General features: G+C 40.7%; 1 long non-coding RNA gene across 1 annotated transcript in view; it reads right to left on the reverse strand.

The window, feature by feature from the left end:
• LOC127059373 (uncharacterized) overlaps positions 1-26011 on the reverse strand; it is a 453343-nt gene that overhangs the window by 201322 nt on the left and 226010 nt on the right. The gene's annotated exons all lie outside the window — the stretch shown is intronic.

Below are 26011 nucleotides of genomic sequence, written 5' to 3' on the forward strand. Positions count from 1 at the left end.
GCATTTTGCTTAGTCCTTCTGCCAGCCATGATCAAGTTTCCCAGAGGTTTGTGAGATTTGTGGGAATGGTGAAGTAGGGTGCAGGGAGGACAGCAACCTGGCATGAAGGCAGCTCTTCCTGTTGCAGCTACTGTCTGTGGTGTGGCAACCACAGGGGACACTCACCTGGGGCAGGACCTGACCATGGTAGGTGCACAGTGAAGACCTTGTCCCTGCCTCTGAAATTCACCTTATCAACTTGTACCAAGAGAATTTGTAATTCAAAGCATATGGAAGGTGGCAGTGAATATGCGGAGATCATTATGTTACCTGTCAGGAAATAATAATATGAACAGTGATGATGTGAACACTGATATTCAGATTTAGTAGGGAGAGCTTATATTGTATTCTTTAGCATGAAATTCTGGGAAGGCTTAACTACAAACTACTATTGGTGGAGGGGGAAGAAAAAAATGGAGTGGCAAGACTGTTCACAAGTTTTTTAGAGGAAAACTTATCCCTCACCTTTTGGTCAAAATGTGAAATGGCGTTGAAAGAAGTCAAACAGATTTGGGTTTAAAAGCCTCATCTGAAGCTTTCATCAATCGACTGCAGAAACAGAAAATGGGACTCAAAGAAGAGGAACATTGGTGGATAGAATGCAGTATCTAAAGAGTTCACAGTCATACTCTGCTTAATGGTTTTTGAGATGTGATCATTGAATCTTTTTTTTTGGTCATGAAAATATTATTTGTTTCCTCCCTCTGTGTTTTAAGCAGGAGTGAAACATGTTGGGCTGCCCTCCTCTAGAGCTCCCAGGGCACACAGACTCCCTGTCCTTCCTTTAGCACAGACATGGGCCTTGGCATTTGAACTCTGACAAGTAAGTTTCTTACAAGTAAGTACAAGTGATGTTTTTTCTAATTGGAATGGATGCTTTTAAGAGGTGTATTTAAAAAAAAAGTGAAGGAAACAAGACGTTGTGTTGCTTCCCTTTGTGCTTGTGAACAGTCAACAATTGCCTTTGTGTAATAGGTGCCCCACTTCTCTCCAAACTGATGGGAAATATAATTCAGCAGGAGCCACCCTCATTATAAAACTGTCTTTGATGTCAAGCCAGAGGGCAAACAACACATTTATTGGAAATTGTGGCTTTTTAAACAAAAAATCCCTGCTAACCACAGTTTTTCAGCAAATGATTGGGAGGCTGAGAAAGAAGACTAAACTATCCTGTGGCTACTTGAAATGATAAAGTCAGAATCTGATCTTACTTAGCTTGATTTTACCAGTGTAGATCAATTAATCCTTGATTTATGTTCACATAAAACAGTATCAGACTGTTAGATTTTCAAGTATCTACAAAGAAGAAACTCAGTAAAACCTACCTTTTGGACCTAATGTTTAAGCCATATAAGGGAGGAAAAATACACTGATCTTCCCATATGTACATGACCATGTAAGCATGTGTAGGTTCCTGTGAAATGTAAGCAATGACAACATGAAAACTTACCTTTCTTTTAGATGGAAGCTTTAACAAGATACAGAAAATTAAAGACATATTATTTAATAAATAATGCCAGGAAGGCAATATGAATTCTACACATTTATACTCAGTGTTTAACAGGTATAATGCCATTCCTATTTATCATCCTTCTGCCAGCTTCAAGTATGCCCTAAGAACAAGTTCCAGTTTTCAATACTACAAGTACCTGGCATGTATGAAGATAATGGTACAAATTGGTATTTATGAATTACAGCTTTCCATAAATAGAGGAGAAGGAATGCAGAGCAGCCAGTCAGACAAACAGATGACCAGGGGCACAGTGGCACTTTTAGAAGTGGGTGCATTTAATGTTTTATACAAGACCTTGGGTTTGTGCAGGTTCATGACCTATGAAAAATCCTATATGACTTACTGGCAGGTACTGCCCCATTCTTGGGCACAAGCTGTTGATCATCATGCATGCTACTATTTCTACATGTTTTACCATCCTGTCTTTTAACCCCCACAAGATACAAACCTAAAGCCTGTTTAAAGAATGGAAACAGTTCAATTAAATGTCAGGTGTTGATTTGTACACGGCTCTGATTTGTGATTCATTATAGAACTTTGGTCAATGTCAGCTCTTAAGCAGAAAGAATATTACAGAGGCAAAAATTAATGCACATTCATGCAGTGAATTTGTGAAGAGATTCTGCACTGTCTACCTGGAGAACTGAAAAGTTTAATGACTTGGATTGTGCGTCAAAGTGGCAGATGTGAAAAGAAATCACCATTTTGCTGCCTTACAGTGCAAGACATGCTCCGTGGCCTATAATTATTATGATATACAGTCCATTTCTTAGAGACTGAGCTCCTGGAATTGTGTATTCATAGGTGAAGAAACTCCTCTTTGCCTCTTTTTAGCAGCTCCTGAAGAGTAGGAGTAAAAGAGAGCTCTATGAGTATAATAATACTCTTGCAATTCAGAAACCAGGGTAGCTGTGGTGCAGTGGACTCTGCATGGCTTCTGTGCAGTAACAATCAATGGGCAAGAATCGGTGGCTAAAGTCAGCACTAATTCCAAAGTGGATGTTGAAGCCAACCAAAAAAAAAAAAAAAATCACTGGATGACAAACATGTCTGATTCTAAAAGTAATAGGAAAGTGACATGAGAACTATATAGTAAAAAAGGTGTAAGAAAAGCAGAAATGATATTTTTATATTAATTGTATAATTTTCTGTGGGGGAAAAACAAATGTGCAGTCCAAAAATTCCACCTTACATCTCAGGGGGAGATTAACTCTTACCTCTCCAAAGTCACCAGCCCATGTAACACCAGTTCACAGTTTCTTCAGTACCCTTTGCAATTTATTTCTCTCCAGGTTTCAGTCATCCCATTCTTGTTCAGAGGTGGTGGGCTCCTTGTGTGTGACAGAAGGAAACTGCAGCAATGCTGTTGCAGCCAGCCTTGGTTTTTGCCTCATGTTGCAATTCCCTCACCATAGAGCATGCCTTCAGCTTGCCTGGGATAAATTCATATGTAAATTTAGTGTTCCTAATAAAAATTACTGCAGGCTGTTTTCTTATGATGAGATAAAGCACCCTCCAATGCCATCTAGTGATGCTGGCAGAATCTTATTTAGAACCCCAAACATCGTGCATTCCAAGTAAATGTTACATGTGTCTATACTATGAAGTATAATTATGTTTTCGAGCAAACCTAGAACAGGTTTTTCTTCAATTAATTTCAGCAGTTTTTACTAATTTACTTAGGTAATTTTCTATACACTTGTATATGGCCTTTTTTTCCCTTCTAAGTTGCTTGGTGATGTAAGAGGCAGCTGAATCTGCTCCAGCTGTCACCTGGTACCTTGGTGCCATATGCCAGGTTGATTGCCTTTTATTCAAACTCTACCACAGGGCAATGTGAAGCTGCCTGTTCAGGACCTTCCAAGGGGCACAAAGCTTGCTTTAAAACAGAGCTCCAAATGCAGAATCCTACAGAAAAATGCTAATAATTTTTTAAAAATGCACATTGTTTATTGCAGCAAACCATATATGAATGGCATCATATTTCTGTTGCCATGTCCTTTCCAAGCTGAGGCTGATAAGATTTCATGCAGCCTCAGAAAATCTGGGGAGGGGAACACAGAGGGGATGGAGAAGGGAATGGCAAATTTGCTGTGTTTAATGTATTGGACACCATCTGTATTTTATTCAAATAGGGTTATATATTTTGTGAAAATAAAAACCAGCCTCATGAGTCAGTGTGTGCAAGGCAGTCACTTGAATATATTTAATGGGAAACATGTTTTAGGCTGGAAGTTGCAAAGGGAAATCAAATGTTTGAAGTGTCAAAGTTGGAAAAATATAAAATACGCCTGACACCGTAGCTATTGAAGCCAAAATGAATAAATCATCATCTCAGGAAAGAAAACCCCACCAAGTTCTTGGCTATAACCTTCATTTTCCTACACTCAAATAAAATTACATACAACCTGATAATTTAACCAGACTTGTCAATAAGAACTGATGGCTTCAGCAGACACTATCACTTCATGCTTCAGCATCGACTTCAGAAGCATCCAGTAATTTATCCAAGAAATAAATTTAATGTCAAACTTGTCTCTTCAAGTTGATAGATAGAAGAACCTTACGCAGTGGAGCTGATGTGAAATATACCATATTGCAGAACACTAGAGTAAAATTAAATTAATGCCAGCTCAATAGTTTATTCCCCACGTACAGCTTTTCCTGAGCAGTTATATAAGAAGCATTTTAGTATCTTTCTCAGTAGTTCAAGCATGACTTCCAAGAAGGAATTTGAGAGAAACTTTGAGATTACAATATTAGGAGCCTGAGTTTGCACTCCAATTTCTTTGCAGTCTCAGTATTGATTCAGGTCAAGTTTTAAGCCATTTTTCCTTCACAATAGGCTCTGTGTCAGAAATGTGATTTGCAAGCACAGTGAGACCTATCTGTGCCTATCTGGGGAGAATTACTGGGACATGGTGTTTTCTGGCTTTATGTGCATCAAGGTTTTATTTATGACAAACAAAGCAGCCTGATGGAGAGATGAGAGATATTTTAGCTGCAATTTGACATGCAGTTATCTGGGCAAATTAAGACAATTAATTTACTGTTTTAGATGCATTTGTACCTGTTTATTGATTTGTCAGAAAAGTCCCTGAAAATTGCCAATCAAACTAATGATTCATTTTTATTTGCTGAAAATATCCTAGCTGGCCTTTTACTTGCTAAAAATATGCAAGCTGCCCTAAAGCTTCTGCTGTGTAAAGCCTGAACTGACTGCACCAGCAGGGGAGTGATCAGCACTGGATATGGCATCTCAAATCTCCCTTTTCCTCTGGCCCCACACACGTGTTGCAAAAGGCTTTTCTTACTTGTTTAGGCTTTATACAGGTCTCAGAGGACCGTGATCCCCTGGAGAGCTGTCACAGGGCTTCACCTACTCTGTTCTCTCTGATTTCTGTCCCTTTCCCAGCTGTGACTCACAGTGAGCAGTGCAGCTTCTCGGCCATGACTTCACCCTGTGAGAAGAGCCCAGCTTTGCCCCATGGATTATGTGTAGGTGTGCATTGGACTTGTCCTGAGTGGTGCCAGGGAAGCAAACTGGGCAGATGACACAAACTCCAGCTCCTTACTCTGCACTAAGCAGCAACTGCATTTTGAAAGGTCACGTGAAGTCTGAGCTGCAAAGCAGTGGTGACACTGACAGTCTGTCATGCAGGCAACTTTCATCTGCTCCAAACTGGCCTTGCTGGGGCTGACTAATCAGCCAGTGACCCTGGCTGCAGTGTCTGACAGTGTCCAGCAATTGACCTCAAGGGGAAGAGTAAGTACAGAGCTGACCTTTCCTCTCACAGTCTCCTCCTCTCTGTCAAGCAGCCGATCATGATTTCCACGAGCCTAAATTATTAAACCATCTCCAGACATTGCCTGTAAGGGTGTTATATCACTTCTCTTGGCAGCTGTGGCAGGGCCAGCATCTCCCACTTTGAAAATAAGCTTTTCAGCTTAGTCACAGAACAACAATTTTCTGCTGCTGTGTATGCACCAAGTGCTTTTCTATTGGCAAGATATCTTAATTAAACCTACAAATGGAGCACATCTTTGGTGTTTTCAGCAATTTTTTTCCTCTGTGAATTCCTTTTAGAATTTGTTTGTCTGTCAGCCAGAAATGCTGTCCAAAGGAAGTTGGAAACCATGCTCAGCTTAGAATCTTGAAACTAGCAGGTACAGTCCACAGAAGGCCATTCCAAACACTTGTTTAGCAAAACCTCAACCCCCTCCCCCAGAGAAAGTAGCGTTTTTCACCATCCTGGAAGATTAATTTTAATGTCTAGCTGTGAATATTTCTACAGGCGGATTGGAATCGCTCATTGCTCCCCCCAACAATTATTTCAGGAAGTTTCTGAAAGCACCTCTGCCAATGGAACTAAAAAGGGTGCAATACTGCAATCTTTTTGGCATATGTTACTATTATATAGACCTGGACTAAGCAGTGAGTTGGTGATTTTTCTGGGCATAGTCCGTAAAAACAACTGAGGCAGATTCAATGTGATCCAACACTGTAGTGCAGGATCTCCAATCTCAGTTTTTGAGATTTTGTCCACAATTACCTTGTTGAATGCATAGCCTCATAGGTTGAACTAATTCAGGAATTATGGTTAGGTAACTGAACTCTTAATTTGGACTATTAACTTCAGATGACTGTGTGGAAATGAGATGTCTACTGTGTATATGTTTTTTACAGTAATGATGTTAAATTCCCTGTTTGGAAGGTCAAGTTTAAAAGCATGTTCAGAAATTTCTCTTTTGAGGTCACTTGCTATTTAAATGGACTTACTAGAACACATTTATATACATGAAATTGTTTTCCAATCTCTAGTTGCACTTAATGAGATGAACTTGAGAAGCTCAGCAATCAAAGGTATTAGTTACTCTGCTTCATATGCTGAATACCTTTGCTCTTATGCTGAGCATAAGAGATCTGATCCTCTTTTCAATCTGGGTGAAGATTTTCTAAACAATTCTTTATCTCTAAATGTCTAAGTTTCACAGATATAGTTATCCAGCTTTCTGGTAAATGTAGAAGACTACTGAGGGCTAAATACAAAGGAATTGGATGAGATAGCCTTACTCTTGAAAGCAACCCTTGAGAACAACCTGCATCCTATCTCCACACCAGAAAAATACTGTGAAAAACTGCAGGGGTGCAGAAAAGAGATGAGGAGGAGAGAGCAAAGCCTGGCTACTTTCCCTAAACTGTTATGTTTCCTTGTAGAACTCTACTCAAAAATCTTACCTCTGTCATGTGAGGTGCATGAGAGGCAAAGGAGGCTTAAGACATTTACATTCCAGCACTTTTAGCTTGCCTTTCTTCCTCCTTTTGGTTTCTTTTTCTCTATCAAATTAACACTATCACTTTTGTACAGCAGTTGTATGTGAATTGATGACTTAAATTGGTTTTGTCATAGAAAGGTCAAATTCCTCCTGCAGCCCACCCTTTCTGAGCAGGACTGCAAAATGCAGGCTCCTCATGCAGCCTTTGCTCCCAGCCCAATACAAACAAAGCTTTTGACTTCAGCGTGCCTGCTCTTGTGAATAAGGCCTGTAAGATACAGCCTGTACATTCCAAATTGCCTCTTTTTGTGTGCCATTCACACCAGGGATTAATATCTATGGGAGGCTTTTGTGAAGCCTTCACCCTCTTGCCCTTCCACAGCCCAGCAGTAGCTATGATTTCAAGGATGCAGATAGATTTTTTTTTTTCTCTGTACTGCCCTTTGTAAAACAGCTTTTTAGTTGAGCTTGGGGAAACTAAAAATTTGCTTCCAGCCTTTTATTTAATGTCCTGAATTGCATTTATTGGAATTCTGATGAGAGCCAGTGTTTTTCAGTTCCCACTGCCTGTTGATATTTCTCTGCCCTCTGTCAAAATTTCAAAATTAGAGAATGGCAGTGGCTGCAGAATACAAGCAGCCACTGCATCATTTCTTAGGTGAGCTGTCCATTAGCTCACCTAAGAAATGATGCATTGAATATTCATTGTTCCCTCTTGCAAAATGTCATTTTTCCACGAGCACAGCTTAAAGCAGTTCAGAGAATACATTTGCATAAACCATTTGTCAGAAACAGAAGACTCTTTGTGAAGAACTATTAAGAAACCACATAATCTACTTTTCTGTTCTTATGTAAGTTCCAGGGAGAAGACAGGGCTCCTTTGTAAACAGAATCTAAATACAAGTGCTGGGTATGTTTTTTCTGCAATCAAAATTCCATAAATAATAAAATTGGAGTTCAAAACCAGAAGTACCTGAAATTGTTAAATGTAATGTTAATGATTTCCTGGCAGTATATGAGATTCAGAAAGTTTAACACTATTAACACCCACGCTATTTTGACTGAGCTGAACTCCCCCTCTGCAGTTCTGCTAAATAAAGCTGTAATTAATCTGCAATACAAATTTGGATATCTCCAGTTCCTGGGGAAAAGCATTTTTATAATACATCAGGGGAAGCTGATTCTGTAAATTCAGTTGTGGGTTTTAACAGCCTTCATAATTCATTGCTGTCTCAATGATTTTCTGCATTTATTGCCTGTCTGAGCCCTTTTGTCGAGATAGGTGGCCTTGAAGGTCGCTTTTTTAATGGTACCACCTTTCTTCTTTAATGTTTCATTGCTCTACCCCGGTAGCTGATCTCGTGCACACTTAGAGAGGCCCTCCAGCACCTCCATGATCACACGGATTGGGGTAAGTAAGCCAGATAAGTGAAGGCAAACAAAGCCCAAGTGTGGCACACTGAGCAGCCAAAGAGATTACTGCTCATGCGATTAACATCTTTTCATGCCCCTTCTCCCGCCGCAAGATGGTCTTGTTTCCTTTTCACTGGACAACACAGTTCAAGTATTTACTTGTTGCATTTCCCCACAGTGAATTACTCAGGCGATTCTACCACTCCCTGGGAGCCCCTCCCGTGCCGGGCTGTGCTGCAGAGGGAGGTGCAGGGGCAGTGCTGCTCGGCGGGGAGGCACTGCCAAAACAGCTCTGCATGGGCTCGGCTAGGCAGTCTGGCAGAGAGCACGTTGGTGTAATGGCCTTCTGGTTTTATTAATGGATAACTCCTTGCTCGAAATGAAATGTGAAACCTCTGCAGATAACGTGTGCCCTCAGAGCATGGTGACAGTCATCTGGACTAGCAGAATGCAGCCAGTTACCTGCAGTTATTATCAGCAGAAGTCATATGGACTAATTATATGTCACCTTTACTCCCAGAGTCCAGGTCTGCTGCCAGCATTCATTTACACTGGCCAGCCGTGCAGGTGCTGAGTGCCTCCTGATACCAGGCAAAGTCACGGTGCCCTGGTGTTTCCTGGGGCTGGCTGCAAGCCCCACAACACTGTTTTCTCTGTGCCTGGTTTTCCAGCTGATTACATTCCAGAAGCCAAAGAGAAAATAAATAAATTGATAAAGTTAAAGTGAAGAAAAAAGAAAGGGAAACATATTGGAAGTACCCAACTCAGAAGGTCTGGTTTAAGTCCCCCACATTTAAATGATTGTCTGATATTTTATAATTGTTGTCCAGCAGTTCTAGATCTAGCACAGCAGCCATACAGCAAATGTTCCATGTGACTGCACTGCACTGCAGGCTAAGCCCAAGCTTAAGTAGATAGAAACATTCCTCACTATTCACCCCTTACAATATACCCCAGATTTGGGCCTCAAATCCTTGATACATTAACATCTTAGTTAATTGCACCAAATAATACACATTCAGCAAGAGAAACTGAGATCCCTTTTCCTTGGGAACTAAGGATAATTGTTCCTGTTGAATTCTGCAAGTGTCCTCCCTGGATTTGAAATTGATTTATTTGGCTCACAGCTGTTTGGTGTTTGCTTTCCATAATGTTTGTATGATCAGACTTGACCATCTGAAATATCTGCAGAAAGTGCATTACTGGAAAACTTGAGGGAACACATTTTGATTTTCACTTTAAATGATACCTTCTGGATGTATTGGTTCACAGATTGAATGCTGAAGCAGAGCCAAATCAACCCTAGGCCTTTTCATCAATCTCTACACAGCACAACCCAAATGCACTTGTCAGTGACTCCAGTCAAAAATTAAAAGTGTATCTGAGAGAGTGGAATGAGTTATGATTGAAACACATACATTGAGAAAAGAGGCAAATTTCATCCAAGTCTTATGGGCTTGCTGCAATCCTGACTGAGGCTGCAGGTAATTTTTCCTGTGGGATTTTGCACTCCAAGATGTGGTGTTCTTCCCATGCCTTCTTCTGTCTCTGTCCCTCTGTCCCCCACTTCCTGTGCTCCCTCAGGTTGCTCCTACCCCTGGTGGGATGTGCCAGAGAACAGATTTAAAACTGTCCACCAGCCTTGTTTACCAAGCCAACCAAGGAACAAACCAGTGCAAATCAAAATAGCATTTGGTAGAAATAGGAATTCTTTAATTTTAGCTTATATGGTTTAACACCTTTGTTGGGAACATGGAGAGCGGGGTTGAGTGTACCCTCAGCAAGTTTCCCAACACCACCAAGCTGTGTGGTGTGGTCAGCATGCTGGAGGAAAGGGATGCCATGAAGAAAGAACTGGACAGGCTTGAGAGGTGTGCCCATGAGAACTCCATGAAGTTCAGCAAGGTCCAGTGCAAGGGCCTGCCCCGGGGTGGGCAGCAATCCCAAGCACAGACAGAGGCTGGGCAGAGAGTGGATTAAGAACAAGCCCTGAGGAGAAGGTTGTAGATTGGGTTGGTTGATAAGAAGCTCAACAAGACCCAGCAAGGTGCACTAGCAGCCCAAAAAGTCAGCTGTGTTCAGGGCTGCACCAAATGCAGCGGGGGCAGCAGTGTGAAGGAGGGAGGGAGGGAGGGAGGGAGGGAGGGAGGGAGGGGATTCACCTCATGAGGTTTTTCAACAGCAGATGAGTCTTCAACTCACATTTTCTCTTATCAGCATACCTCTCTTTTGAGCTCTGATCCATAACAGCTCATCCAGGACTAGTCAACAAAGTTGGTTTGATAACTGATGGTGCAGGTAGAAAACAGAACAATTAACTCTGAGGTTAATAATAGACGTATATCCCACATACCTATTCTATCTATGAATCTGAGAGCTTGGAAACAGCTGTGGGCTTTAAGCAGATTATTTACTTTTGATTAGAAACAACGTTTAGCTTAACATCCATGGATTCAACAGATAGCATCCTTGCTGGAATGCAGAATTGTGCCAGATTATAATCTTTTCTTGTACAGAGTTAGTGCTCTTGGCTGGGGTGGATCAGGTGGCTTCAAACTCCATTGCTCTGTGGTGATGTGTGAGCTTTATGTTTGAAAAGTTTATGAAATAAACTGGCTGGACACCAAAGTACTTACTTTCATCAACAGCAATGTTTTGTTCTGTTTTTAAATGTTCCTTAACTGTGGTTTTCTGGCTGCCTTTGCAAGGTCCCAGCAAGAATACAATTTTTCTGCTAGATTCTTGAACTGATAGTTATCACATGGGATTTTTGGGCTGTAATTTTTTGAAGAGTTTATTGCAGCCAGACAATAACTGTCACCTATATTTAGCAAAAGTCAATCCCTAAACTCTTCTGAAAATCTCAGCCTTTCCAATGTAGTTGAAATTTGGGTTTCTGAACCATCCAACTGAAATTATTTTACAGAGTAACTCTGCATGACAATGTATAAAGGGCAAACCTATGTACATGCTGTATTGGTCTTCTGGCTGCAGAAGCATGGCATTGGTGCAAAGAATTTGGACTGCTAGCTGGAAAATTTAATCCTGTATATTTTTCTAAAAATTAATGTTTGTTCTTTAGAGACATAGAACAAAACAGTATGAAAATAATTCTTATATTGAAAGTATGTCCCTCTATGACCCTTTTCAGGGATTTTCTTCTGATTTTTACACTCTTTATATTCCATATTTGTATGATTTAAAATTGTACTTGCATATTCCTCCTCTCATAAATATGTTAATTGGACATAAATTTGTATTGTGTTACCGAAGAACAAACACTCCAAAGGAATGGTCTGTTTTGAGTCTTGCTGCAGAGAGGGGATCAATGCGGCCCCCAAATGCAAGAGGTTCTGCAAACAGGATTACAAAATCCAAACTGGGTCTGCTGAAATTTTTTTACAGAATGAAGGCCTGCCCAGAACCACAGGTTTTTGCAAGCTCTTGCTCCCATTCTCTCCTCCTAGTCTGACTTGTGTCCAAAATAAGGTGCCAGCAGTCAGCAAGTTCTGTGTATCTTGCAGAAGCACTAACTTGTTGGCTGAGTGATGACTCCAGACTCAGCATTCCCTCAGCTCTCACTTGTGACAGGGATTGCCAAAGCTAGTGGGGAACCAGATAAGGGCGGAGGAACAAGCACCAAGTACTCCTTTGGATTCCTTTTGAATATTTGAACAGTGACACATCATATGGCCTTGTGTTCCTTAGATAGCCTAAGGCTGTGCCTCTGCTGAGGGAGAATGCAGAGTCATTATTTCTCACTCTGCTTTCAAGCATGAAATGAAAAACTCCCACGTTGTGCCAGCATTTAAGAGTTTGCCACTGCAGCAGGAATCACGATTACCAAGATCACTTTTTTTCAGGACCTGGTGGAATACTGGGTGGGCAGAGTAGCTATAGCCTGGGCATCTTCTGGGTTTTAAAGGAAGAGGCAGGATTATGGTTTTGTTTTTTAGAGAAGTTTAAGACATTGCTCTGGAACAAAGGAAGGGATCATGATCTCCTGGAGACATCTCTGCGCAAGCACTTAGGGGGGCAATCCCTTAGGTGTTGCCTGAGCCTCCCCATTTCTGCTGGCTCTGCTGTGTTTATGCTGGTGCCACAGAGAAGTGTCTATGGCTGCATCCAAACCAGCCTGGTCAACTGGGATTGCAGATGAAGGCTTGGGAAAGAGCAACCCACTTTGAACTAATTCCTCCATGACAGATGCAGGGTGGGTGGAAGCTTCCCAGGAAAGTGGTGGATATGTTTGTTTGGCAAGAATTCATTCTAATAGTCCCAAGACACCCATGATACTTAAAATCCAAGCAGAAGAGTAACTGTCACATGTAATACCATCACCTAGGACATCCCTCCAACCTGCTGAATTTACTGCTTTCCCGGTCACTGATCTATCTGGGAATCCTTTTCAAATTCATGTGAGTTTTATTAAATGTTGGGTAATATGTGACCTCATCAAGTGAATGCAGTGTCCACTTGGGAGACTTTTGTTCTATTCAAACCTTTGTTGACAATGCAGCCAGCTCTGCTCCGGGCTGCCAGGGGGGCGGGCAGCCGGGGCCCAGCGTGCTTTGATTGATTTGCACAATTGGGACGAAAATATTCCCGAAACTCTTGAGATCACTCAACTCTTCCTGCCAGACTTCCATGAAATATAACATGCAATCAATTTAGCTTACAGCCAAATTCTCCCCTTTCGGCCCCCTCTTTCCTTTGGTGTGTCAGCGAAGATAAATGAAAGAAGCAATAAGGAGTACAAACAGCAGTAGCCACGAAAGCAGCAATTGCTTGTGTAGAGGGGACTCGTGGTGCCAGGCCAGAGCAGAACCCACAACAACTTGACCAAACACAGCAATGAATGAAAGGTCCCTTTGAAAGGGCAAAAGAAAGACCGCGTTGACCTCTTTGCAGAAAGAGGAAACTTCAAAGGCTTTACAAGAGTTAAAAGACCCAGTTACACGCAGCAAAAATGACTTGCATTGGTTGCTAACACAGCGAAACTAAACAACCTCACAGTAAGAGATAGAGCAGAAGGTGGGGTGGAGGGGGCATATTTCCCCTAGCCACTGGAAAAATGTGGAAAAGGCTAATTCTGTCCGTTTGGTGTTAGGTGTAAGGTTCATTTGAAAGCCATACATGACAGGAAAACAGAAATTTAGACAGAACTCCTAATAGGCTTTGGGAAAGTTAGGCACATATTTTCTTTTCATTTTTCTCATCAAGAAGTGTTCTCGTTCTGTGCTTCTTTTGGAAACATTTGGCAGTTCCTTAGGTATGACAGAAAATGTGACTGAGGAAGTTAGAACTAATGAAACTGGGTATTTAGCAGAGAAAGCTTCTGAATGATCCAAGTGTTGCATGTGATTTATGAAAACTGCATTGAAAGGAGCAAAAAAGTGCTAATAGCCTGAGATAGTTGCACTCTGCTGTTTTTCCTCATACAAGGTATTTTACTTGCTCAGCACGGCTTGGAAGGTATTTGGTCACACGGGTAGTTTTAAGTGAGAGAGAGGGCTGCTGGCTGCAGGGACATTGTTTGTGCTGGGCTTAGGCAAGTGCATAAAACCTTTTGCTAGACAGCAAGGTCTGTCTCTGAATTCCAAGGATTTGAGAGCGAGTGAGTCACAGCACTTCAATGAACAAAGACTTTCCTCTTTAATCTGCTCTAGTTGGGAAAGATAAGACCTCAAATGGAATCTACTTCAAGACTAGATTACACATTAAGATAAGCATAATGCGATAAGGACCAACTGACACAGCTTCTGTAAGGGCAAGTTGTGCTGCTCTATCTTTCAAGAATTCTGTGCTGAAAGTGCATGAAGTCAGAGATGAAATGTATCTTTCGAACATAATTTACGTGGAATTTCAAGAGACTTCTGACAGGACTCTTTGTGAGAGCTTTTGAAATAAAATAAATAGCAAGCCATGTGGCCAGCCTGTAGGATGCTTGAAATTCATGGCAAATAGTCAATCTTAAACCAAAAGAGTAATGAGAGAACTTATAGGATTTCTGTTTATTATTTGAATTACTTAGAGAAAGGAGTTTTAATGCAATTTGTTAACAAATTATTCTGGATCAGTAACAACAAAAAAGGACCATTAGGCAGTCCTAAAAGTACTTGTGTTTGCCCAAAACATTCATTCTTCCATCCATCTATCAGCATTCTGGCAGATGAAAATGACTGTGTGTTAGAGAATATAATAAAATTCTCCTTATCGTAATGGACTTTGATGTAACATGGTTCCCTGAGGAGCCAGATATGAATCACTGAGAGTATTACAGCTTAATGAATATGCCTTTCCAAAATAAACTAACAAAGAGACGGGTTAGAGAAACACTTTACAAAAGTAATACCTCGCTGTAATAATGATTTAATAGGAAGCTACAAATGATAGATTCCCTGTTGCACCACAGTTCAGTTTTGGATGCCTCAGTTTAAATGAAGATGCTATGCAGAGAAAGCCTCTGGAGAAGAACGACAAACCCAGTCAAAGTTATGTGAAGATTTGCTTGGATGATCACTCCAGCTATGGGCATTTGACTTATAAAGATGAGGTTAGCAAAATAGCATGCAAAATACACCTTCATAAATTAAGCTTTGGTGTACCCACATTCAGAATTGTGGGTTACCAGATGCAGTCTTTTTCATCATGAGAGATGAGAGCCCATTTTCTTGAGAGCAATTGGTAGTCTTTTGCAGCTACCTGCTGCAGACTTTTTACAAAGTAGTCCACATATCCCTTTATCCACGGCCCATGAGCTGAAAATGACTGGCCTAATGAGGTTAAAATGTGATTTCAAACACAAAATAATGAATGTCAATGAGAGGAGCAGCCATCCATTTCTTTCTTCTTTGCTCCACTGTATAAACATTTCAAGGCAAGTGATTAAACTCACATTCAATACATTCAGGACATCTCAGTTAAAGGAAACACTCCTTTTTTTAGTTTTAATAGTTAGAAGCCAGTTTTTAATTCATCGGCACATGTCCTCTGTAGCTCTTGCGTAGAAGAAGGTTTTCATTCAGGTTTTCAAATCTACATGGGGACTTTTCAGTTTTAGGACAATTTCTCAGTTTGGTAAGGATTCAACCCTTTTTTTATGTGCCAAATAAAAATCTCTCAATCTATTAAAAATCTATAAAATCTCTAAATCTGTATACATGTAAAAATCATGTCCTTAAATATTTTGCCAGGGATAGAAATTCCAAGATATTATTTAGCAGAACTTTGTCTTTTGGTCAGCAATATAAGTGCTCTGAGGAATTTATACTCCTGTCTTTACTGGTATAAAAGACAATATGTTTGGAATAAAATATCTGTTTATAAATCACCATTTTTCTAGAATGCCACTGATATCAAAGTCCAGAATGACTAAGACATTAATGCAATATTGTCTGTTGGGGTGGTTTCATTTTTCTCTGAATATATCAAACCAATAAAATGAGATGAATATCTAAGGTAAAGCTTTGTGAATGCCCTGTGTTAAACTACTGTATTTGCATTAAATATGGTATGAAAATTAGAAATGCCTTCTTTTCTGCTTTGGTGAGCTGTTATTTTGGTGCTTCCAAGTGGATAGGAATAAATGGCACAGCCTGTTGACTCACAGCCACTGACTATTCTGACATGGATAACTGCAGTAGCATGAAGATTGATTGCCCTGGTGCATAGGCAGCAGCTGCCATTTACAAATGCCAGCCAGTGCTCCTTGTGGGGATTTGTGATAGAATACAGAAATAAGCCAGAATCACTTCCATTAGCTGAATACATGCCTTTTTTTTTTTCTCATTTTGCAGTTGCACTCTGTGTCCCCACAATGAGCTTTTTTAAAACACTAACTGATTTTAAGTATTTTTGACAGAGGCAGTTGATATTTAAAAGGCAATTAAGTTCTTACAAATAGTGTCAAAATCAGTGATCAAATAGAAGAGAGAGAAAGAGGTTTTTCAAGTGTCCTGTCTAAAGGAGAGGCTGTCACATATATTTATTATATATCAAGGGATGTATACAACCAAGAAATCTAAATGCTCAAAACCACCAGGATTTTGTAATTGTCAGATGCAAGAAATGCTTTCTGTAACCAGCCTGGCATATGTATGTCAACTCCTGTCATGTATCATCTTGTGATCAGAGAGTTGTGCTATTTCTGTGGCAACTTGGCACTAAATAGGCAAGCCATAAACAAATTTCTCTCTTTTCATACAGTTGTAGTTGACTTGATTTAAAATTAACAGCGAAATAATAACTTGGTGTTTTATTTAACAAGGTGAGGTCATGCTGGAACCATCACCCAAGTAGTTTTGTTTGGTTTGGAACCTGCTGCAGGGTTTTAAACAGTGTGGGTATCTGTGTGCCCATTGATATATGGGGGTGTGTGTGTGTGTATGTGCATACATTTTATATGGTGCATATCCTTTAACCAAGGCTCTCAGGTCAGGAACTTTCTTCAGCACATATTTCTGCCAGCTTTACTCACAGTGAATGCTATCTATTGGTGACTTACTCCATTGGCTTTGTATCAGATTGCTCATAGATTAAAGAGCTCATCAGCAGGAGGCAAAACTGCTGCCAGGTTTTTCAATTTTGTCACAAAGCCTTGAGATATTTGGTTGTTTCTGCGCCCTAGCTGCTGGGATAGTGGGCGTTTGTGAGAATCTAAGCTTCCATTAAAACTAGGGACTCTTAATGGCAACTTAGACTTGCTAGCCTTCCAGGCTGTGGATCTAAGTTGAAAATATGAAGCAAATAACCTCAGAAGGTCAAGATATGAGAAGTCAAATATAAACATTTTTCTTTTTTGAGACATTCTCATAATGTCTCATAATTTTCCAGTGTCAGTGATGAATGAATAGGAATGTCAGAATTTCTTCCTCAGCTTTAAAATGCTATGGGGTGACTTCAACAAAGATGAAATATAGACATTTGGTTTTCTTCATGAAGGGATGGATCAGCATAAACAATATGTGGGGCTGAAACAACAAAAAGTACTTTTATGGACTGAGCAGAAATATGGCCCTTCATCTATGACACTTTTCAGAACTATTAATCTCCTGCCTGGAATCAGATTCCTCAGCAAGTACAAGCACATGTCTCTCCTCATTCAAGACAAACTCTGGTGTATGGTTTTCCTGATGGTGGTTTTACAAAACTTTGTATTTCAGTGAGAGAAAAAGAAAAATATTGAAAAGCTAGAAGGTTCTATAAAACAAGGAAATACCTTGCGTGCAGCCTGGAGAATAAAAAAATGGCAAAGCACTGATGGGAAAAGTGATTCATAACTTTGAAAGGAGTTCCTCCTTTTCTTTGGGTTTGGGGAAGGTCTGATCAAATTGTGTGACAAATAAAGTTGTATCAGACAAACTTTACTCCATCAAGTATAGAGGGAACTGGGTAAAAATTAATAATGTCAAATTTGCTTAAATGGTTAACATATCCATGTAATCCTCTGCAAACAATTGTTTGGTTTGCCAAACTATTCACTGTTTTCTTTCTCTGTTCTTGTTTGTGTGTAGTCCTGTTCCTCATGAAATTAAGAGGACACACTACACTTTAAGAAACAGTGTAATAAATTGCAGCAATCTAAGAACCTCCAGGACTGTGCCATCAGAAGCAATGGCCTAAGAGACACAACATGTATTTTAAGAAACACAATTAATCATAATCACAGACAGAAACCCAGGTTTAATGTACTCAGATTTAACTTTCCAGGAGTAACAGTTTTCTTCTGCTGTGAAGGGTATTCTGGATGAAGCCACCTAAAAAGCCTTTGGAGCCAAACTGTTAAACAGAAGGTAATCAGCTAGTGAAGAATTCCCCAGAAACTCTCCGTCATTTCCCTCTCACTTGTTATTCTGCCTTTGGCTAGTCCCCAAAATAAGCCATGTTTCCTGAGATATAGCTCTCCATGGCTCCTGATGCTGTCTCTCCCTCTCTCCCCCATGGATACTCTCCCCAGTGAGAGTATCACATGGATATCCTCTTTTGCATTTTTTATAGCATTTGAATCTCTAGCTGTAAAAGATTAAATTAAAAGACTATTTGACCTGCCTTTTGTGGTCAGTGCCACTCTAGCAAGCAATACATCACTGGAGGAATGTCAACTTCATGACCCATTACTCAAAGGAGGCGCCAACTAGGAAGAGTGAGCTGAGAGATCCAAGAGTTTTAAATTTATTGTCATGATACAGTTAAAAATAAAAACCCCACCCCTCTTATAGTATGTGGAGTGGGAGGCAGAGGCAAGAAAGAGTAGGAAGTCTCTCAGGTCAATCAAAAGCTTTAAATAATGTGATTCTGGCAAGCAGGGCCTCTTTGCACATGAGATAGCTAATTCTGCTATTTTTATTTTCCTCCTGAAAAAGACAAAATGTTTTATATCCTCCCTTAGTGCAGCCTTTAGATTTCTGGGCAGATTTGCAGCATCAGATTGGATTTGGATGGATGAGGATACACCATTCACTCTGCTTTTGTGTGATAAATTGTTAGGAATAGGTTCTTCACCCAGAGGGTGTTTGGGCACCAGCACAGTTTATCCAGGAATGTGGTCATGGCACCAAGCCTGACAGAGCCCAGGAAGTGTTTGGACAATGCTCTCAGGCACATGGTGTGACTCCTGGTTGTCCTGTGCAAGGCCAGGAGTTGGACTCAAGGATTCTTGTGGATTGCTTCCAACACAGAATATTCTGTGATTCTGTAGTTATCCTGAAGCAAGGAGGACCAGTTTGTGACTCAGCTGCTAACCTGCTGCAGTTTCTGTGGACAAATTGTTTAAGCTGGCTCTCATTTCAAGGCAAACAGTTGGGCAGCATTAGCTTCAGAAATTCAATTTGACTGTCCTGTACCTAGCACAGTGTGGCCATTCTTCCTGCTTCCACACCCTTTTCAGCCTCAGATCTTCCTCATGTCTTTCCTGCAGCCTCACTCTCCCTTGTGGTCTTTGTTCCTCTTTCATTCTTATTTCCATTTGGCTTTTCCATAAAGATTTCCCATTTTCCCCCTTTTTAAAAATTGCATATCCTACTGACTCATCTCTCTGGGGCCAGTACTCCAGGTATTCACATCCTTGAAAAAACAGTGGGAAAGAGCTAAAATCATGGTGGACATGGACTCTGCTGTCTCGTTTTAACCCTATTGCCCCACTCAGTCTTCATAAACACCTGCAGAATAGATATTTTTAAGTATTTCTGTAGCTAAGAGTAAGTGAAATGGGTATTAAAAGAGCCCCAGGACTGACATGAGCCTCAAGATGCTACTAGAAGATAGGGATGAGGGGGGAGTAATAACTGTAAGCCAGGACACAGTGTTCCAAGCTTAAATGTAGAACCTGAAGCAGCTGGTTCTGATGAAGAAAGGCTGAAATATAGCATTTGATGTTGTCAGGGAATAGATCTGTTTGTGCCATTGACAATCCCCTTTTGTGAGGCATGATGAAATAAGTACAACCCCAAGAGACTCTAAAGTAAGGCAGTAAAAGGATGAGCAAAGGACAAGATTTCAGTCCATTCTCTGGCACATGACATGCAATGTTATGGAATGTTCTAGCATGGAAGAAGTTCCAGAAACCCTCCAGGACGTTAAAAAAAAAATATTAATGTGTTCAGAGCTGCTGAGTGCTACAATATTCTCTTTTAGCTATGTAGAGTTTCACAGCTTCTGCAGTGCCAAATATTTTTTTCATAAAGTTTGTATTTGATCTTATGAAATTATAACAATGTATTATCTGACATTAATACAGGATAATATAGCTACACAAGGCATTTATGAATTACCTGGTCAGACTTTTGAGGGACCCCAGCCCTGTGGAATGGAGAAATACGCTGTCTGTGCCAAATTATGCCATAAATTGTACCCGTAAGACTCCTCTACTACCTGAAGCAGTTTTGATAGGATTTTGAGGGTAGGAGTGAGCTGAATTCAGACTGTTGGTGGAAATGTGTCCTTGTACATGTGTAAGTGTTCCCATCTCTTCTTGCTCATCAGTTCTCCCATGGCCCGTACTTGGATCACAGCCCCGCTGCAGCCGTTGCTGGGCCATTCTCCTGAGCTGCCAAGGACTCCTCTGTGCTCACTTGGGATTTGCCTGCGTGGGGTTTCCTGCAAGTCTGAGGCTTTTGCTGCTTGGGAAAAAAAGAGTCCAATTCATTATGTTTGACTGGCATCCAGAAAACTTTGAGACTGCTATTCTACTAGTAATAATGATAATAGTAATGATAATATTATTGGTAGTACATTTTCCTATTACATTGTAGTACTAAAATATGTTATTATATTTTTTATTATTACAATAATTTGCATAGCTTCACTGCAGTGAAACCAATTCATATATAAAGGTATATAAAGAGGGAAACACTTTTTGAAACCTAGTTTCATAGCTGCTGAAATTGGCTCATTTTTCCAGGCTCTGTTTTTCTGGAGGGATAATCCCCAGCACAGTAGTAAGCCAAGACACCGTAGGCTGGAAACAAAAGTATATGACTCAAAGAAAGGCTCTCATTCATGGCAGAATTACTGCAGCAGCTCACACTTCAGTGCAGGGACAAAGCAATCTCCAGAAGGGTGTGATCTTGGCTGAGGAGAAGCAGTTTAAGTCCAGTCCTCGCCCAGGTTTGGTTTGTGGTGTCTCAGGGGCTGACAGAAGGTCAGTCCCTACGCAATAGCTCACCCTTCCCCGAGGAGCTGTGAAAAGCTGTGCAGGGATCACTCCCCCAGCCACAGCCATCGAGGAACAGGCTGTTCACTCACAGCCTCACTGGGGCAGAGCTCCCAAAGCAGCTGCCAATGCTCACTCCTTTGGCACCTAGAATCTGTTTTTTTAGCAGTACCCTCTAGGAGGAATTAAATGTGTCTGAGCATTGCAATTTATAATGCCACAGAAGGGGAAAAAGCTCTTATAAGTGATGGCAAGCAGTGGAATACTTAGCCTAAACCTTATCAAAATAATTGTCTTTGTGCACTATATGTTGTGTGATTTATAGGACGGCTTCATGAGAGACCAAATGAAACCCTGGGGTGAATTTCACTCAAAAAGATCAAAAGTAAGATTGATGAACTAGAATTCTTTACCTATACCATATATAGGATTCCACTGGACAGAGAGGTCCCTTTTGATGCTAGAAGCCTGACCTATATATTTATATTTTAATCCACTATTTTTTACATATTTTGTATAATGCAATTTACATATTTATACACAATTACTAATATGATTTATTATAGTACCCCCCAAACATGCCAAATGCTCTAGTTCCACTTACACATAGTTCTCTGTTTCAAAGAGTTTAGTAGCTGGAAACTTAAGTTTGGAAATGCCTGCACTCAGGTATGGCTCTCCTCAATTTATGTGCAGGAGTGTTTGCAGGGTTGGGCCCTGTGCAAACAGCTGGAGTATGGACATTGCAGTCCTGAAAATCACAACTCTCAGACTTATTTCAAGACCATTTTTGTAACCATTTTGGAGTCAAAAATCAATAGATTTTTAAAACTCTTCAAATTTTACTTTGCTTGGAGATTACTCAGGGATGTAAACCTGGGGGGGGGTACTCTGGGAATATTTAAATTTTTCCTCTCCAAAAGCCATATCAAGATGCAGTAGTATGAAGGGGACCTGAAACCCCTGGTGAAAGAAATTACCTTGGCAGGAGTGTGCTGGAATATGGCCATACATATTTCTGTGGGGAGCCTTCTCTATGGAGGTTGTGGCAGGACTGAGCGTGGATTTACAAGGAATTCCCACTAGTGCTTTTATCGCTATGTCTGGGGCAAAACAGGTAATTCTGGGGGCAATCATCTTCAATTTATCTTCCTAAGAGTGTGAGGTGGCTCCACAAAATGCAACAGCAACAGCCACATGCCATTTTTCACAGGAAACCCTTTGTTCCCCACCCAGAGAGCCGAGACACGCCGTGTGCTGTCCGCAGAGACCACCATCCCTTCACTGCCCAACGCCGGGTCAGTCCTCTCCAAGAGGGCCAAAGCTGCTGCTCCTGTGCCCCATAATTGCTCTCCAGAAATGCTTTTTGGACAGGCCTAATGGGTTTTTGAGGGGGAGGGCACAGCGGGTCCCCCAGGCAGTGGTGATTGCAGGGGCACCCCGTCCTGCCCTGCCCACCCTCGCTGGGCCTTTCTAAACGTTCCTTTTTCCCCAACGCTAACCCAAATAAACACAAGTATCCATAATGATGATGAATGCCCACCAAAGGCTAAAATAATGTGCAAGTTTCTAATTTGTTTTTAAATATAGCGATTTTATTTGTGAGGTTTTTTGTGCAAGCCTCTCAAACACCATTAAACTCATACTCAAATATTTACAATGTGTTTATACTTACCGTGTTCACCTCTGAACAAATTGTTTGACCTTATTTGCAAATGTGTTACAAGAGCCCCCAATGACAGATGATCTTTCATAGGAAATCACAACATGTAAGTGAAATTGAAGCTATGCTGCTGCCCTGTGCAGTATATCAAAGGGCTCTGGTCTCCCCAAAACATAAATTTGCGGCGCAGCCACCCTGGCAGAGCCTGGGTGGGGATGGAGGAGGGTCCTCCTGTAACCTCTGGTGCACAGACCCACACTTCAGGGGTCAGTTTACGCCATGCCAGATGAGGGCATTTGACGTCCAAAACCTGCAGGGCTGATGCTACCCAGTCACTCAAATCACATAATTAATGTGCTTCTGGGTTCCAATAATAAACAATTCTGATGCCTACTCGCTACAGCCAAACTCCCCGGCCTAAATAAACAGCCTTTGGCTCAAGAATGGCTCTTATCCAAAATGAAGTTTTCCATTGATCAACCAATCCCACTGTGAGTTTGTGCCTTCGTGATTGGCGGGGGGACAGCAACTGCTTTAGTTTCCCACTGATTATTTTAAGATTGAGAGGACTTATTAAAGAATTATTTATGTTTCTCTACGTATAAATTTTATGCTGACGCTTGCTCACATTATCTCCAGACACAGTAGTCACACTTCAACCATGTCATTTTAGCTAACTAAATATCCTACTTTCAGAACTAATGGAAGGTATGGAAAACATGAAGTAAGAATTAAAGGAAAATTAGGATAATTCAAATCACATCTTATTGTAACTGAATGGATAAAATACAGTCATCAAAGAGCAAAAGGGAGCATACTTACCATTGTGTGTCTTGCCCCACTGAGGAATTTGGAAGAACAATAGCAAAACTTTCCCCTTTGCCAATAAAATGGTTTTTTTCAGACTCTTTTGTTGCTCAACAGCTCTTAATGAGAGAGTTGCTCTGCAGGGAAGTGTCTTCTTCCTCAGGTGACACTGAGGCAGCTTATTGGGTGAGAAAAATTGAGAAGAGATCCTTCTGACCCAATGACCCAACCCAGCCCTTCCACCCAGAGATTGTATGTTGAGCTGTTTCCGTGGATATCACTGAAGCTGCTGTAAGTCAGCAATCCTGATTTACAGTATCTGTGTCCAATAAAAGAATCAGGGCAATTACAGTTCTTCAAACAGGAGCCTAAGCAATGTCTGTTCCCAGTTTAGGCACAGTCTAGATATCATTGCTCAGCCATCCTGAGGCCTTTCTGGAAGGACAATATTTCATAGTCATGTAATCATCGGCCCTTTGCTGACACGACCAATAAGAAAGTCAATTGGTGTCAGCTGTAGTGGTGATTTTGTGATGGGAACATCTGTCCTTTTTATTCCTGATGAGACTTAGTCTTGGTCACTGTTAATTGGGCGAGGATGAAAGCTCCAGATCCTGTTACAAGTCCTTTGAGTAAACTAGTTACTCATGGTTTTTTTCACATAGTTTATCTCCTTTGATTTGTAAAATTATTTCCACTTGATGCTTTGGGCCCAGGTACCTTTTGAGTAATAAAAAAAGTTTGCAGCGAGCCCCTGACAAATTCAAGTGTTCATTTCTACCTATCCTGGTAGTTTAGATGACGCTGTATCTGCCTCAGCCCTTCACGGTCCTTTAACTTTTCATGTCTGTTAATTAATCATTCTGACACAGATTTCTGCCACACCAAAAAATGTTGTAAATATCCTATATATAGATCTCAACTAGGACTGGCAACTAGGGATTTCTGCTTTGTTCTTTTATCGCACATATGTTTCACTTTGATGTAAACATTGTTTCAAAAACAGTAAAAAGGGCTTTTTCATGCTAGGCATAGATTATTCCATAAACATATGCATCCTGTCAGACACAGTAATAATTAGAAATAGCTGTAGTTTCATTGCTAACTCCATAATACTTCAAACTGCTTAGATTTTTAAAAAGTAAAAATCAGACGGACATCTTTGGTTCTGGGTGGAAACTGTTTAAATTTCAATTCCTTTCCCTGTCACTAGGACTCATTTAATGTTTCTAAGAAATAAATAGCAAGCTTAATAAACTCACTACTATTTTCTAATTTTACAACAGTAAAATTTGACGTACAAAACTCTTCTGGGCGGAGGAGTTGAAGTTGTTTTAAGCATGAAATTCAGAAATGTTCTTGCAACATAATTGATTTTTTGTTGTTCATGAATATCTTTTACTATACAGAAAAACTGATGACATATATAAACCTCTGTTGTACCATAAAGTTCTAGTCAAAGAAAAAATTAACAATAAAAAAAGAAATTAAAAACCTTTCAGAGGGAGGGTGCATTTAAATGGGTCTTACATCCCATGGAGATAGCTGTGGGGATAAAAGGATTGGTGAGCTCTTATTTTATTTATAAAAATAAATATACATTTATTTTTGATTAAACATCTCTCAGGCTGTGCTAGATGGTCTCTTGATAACAAAGGCAATGTTTAAAGGTGTTATTTGCTCTTACACCTGTTCATGCTTTGAACTTGACTCATCTTTCAACCTTAGCTAGTAAGTGCAGCAAGGGCACTGATCATGAAGGTAAAAAGTGAGGTTTATTTAAACCCGGATGTCACAGGCAGCAGCAGATTAATTTGAATCATATTTAATGGATAGGACTCAAAACTCAGTGAACTCAACAAAAATATCCACGATGCATGCAAGATGGATTGGCCATTTGTACAGTCTGGTGCTAAAGTTCAGTCTGGCTGCAGGGAAATCCCCTGAGACCAGTGCCAGAGGCTGCAGTGCCACATTGCACTTGTCACTCGTGGCTGCCCAGCTCAGGGAAGGGCTGTGCCCCAGCAGGAAGCCAGGCAGGGCTGAGCTCCTGGCCCTGGGCTGGCTCCAGGTGGAGGTTCCGCGGTGCAGGACGGCGCCGTCAATGGCCAATTGTGCCGGCCCGCTCCGCATCCTCCAATTCCAGCCTCTGCTTCCCCCCACCTCTTCTACAAACAAGCTTTTCAGGAAAATTCTGCTTTGCAAGGAGTGGTGCCAAGTGACATGCTTAGTGAACTGTGTCACCCTGGATAATTAGGAAGAGCTAAACCCCAGGTTTGTTACAACAGCTTTACTACAGAGCTATTACTGTGTAAGTATCAACAAAGTCATTGCCCGCCGATCATACTCCAACTTTTATTTTTGAAATGCATTAAATGAACTATTGCTAATGCTAATGTCTCTGAAGATTAATTAAGAGTGTTGGAGAGGAAATTTTGTAAGTACAGATCAAGAAGTAACATTTTCCACCAGATGTTTCTAATGTAACTCTAGGAAACCAAGTGTCACATCATCTAAAAATTAGATTTGGCTCAGTGGGGATTTCCACGACAATTTTATTTTCTTCAAAATTATACCTGTTATTAAAGAACACACAAAAAAAATAAGGGCTTTTTTGACAGCAATGCAGAGACAGTTTTCATTAGAT

Source organism: Serinus canaria, chromosome 3 (assembly GCF_022539315.1).
Source record: "Serinus canaria isolate serCan28SL12 chromosome 3, serCan2020, whole genome shotgun sequence".
Taxonomy (NCBI): Eukaryota; Metazoa; Chordata; class Aves; order Passeriformes; family Fringillidae; genus Serinus; species Serinus canaria.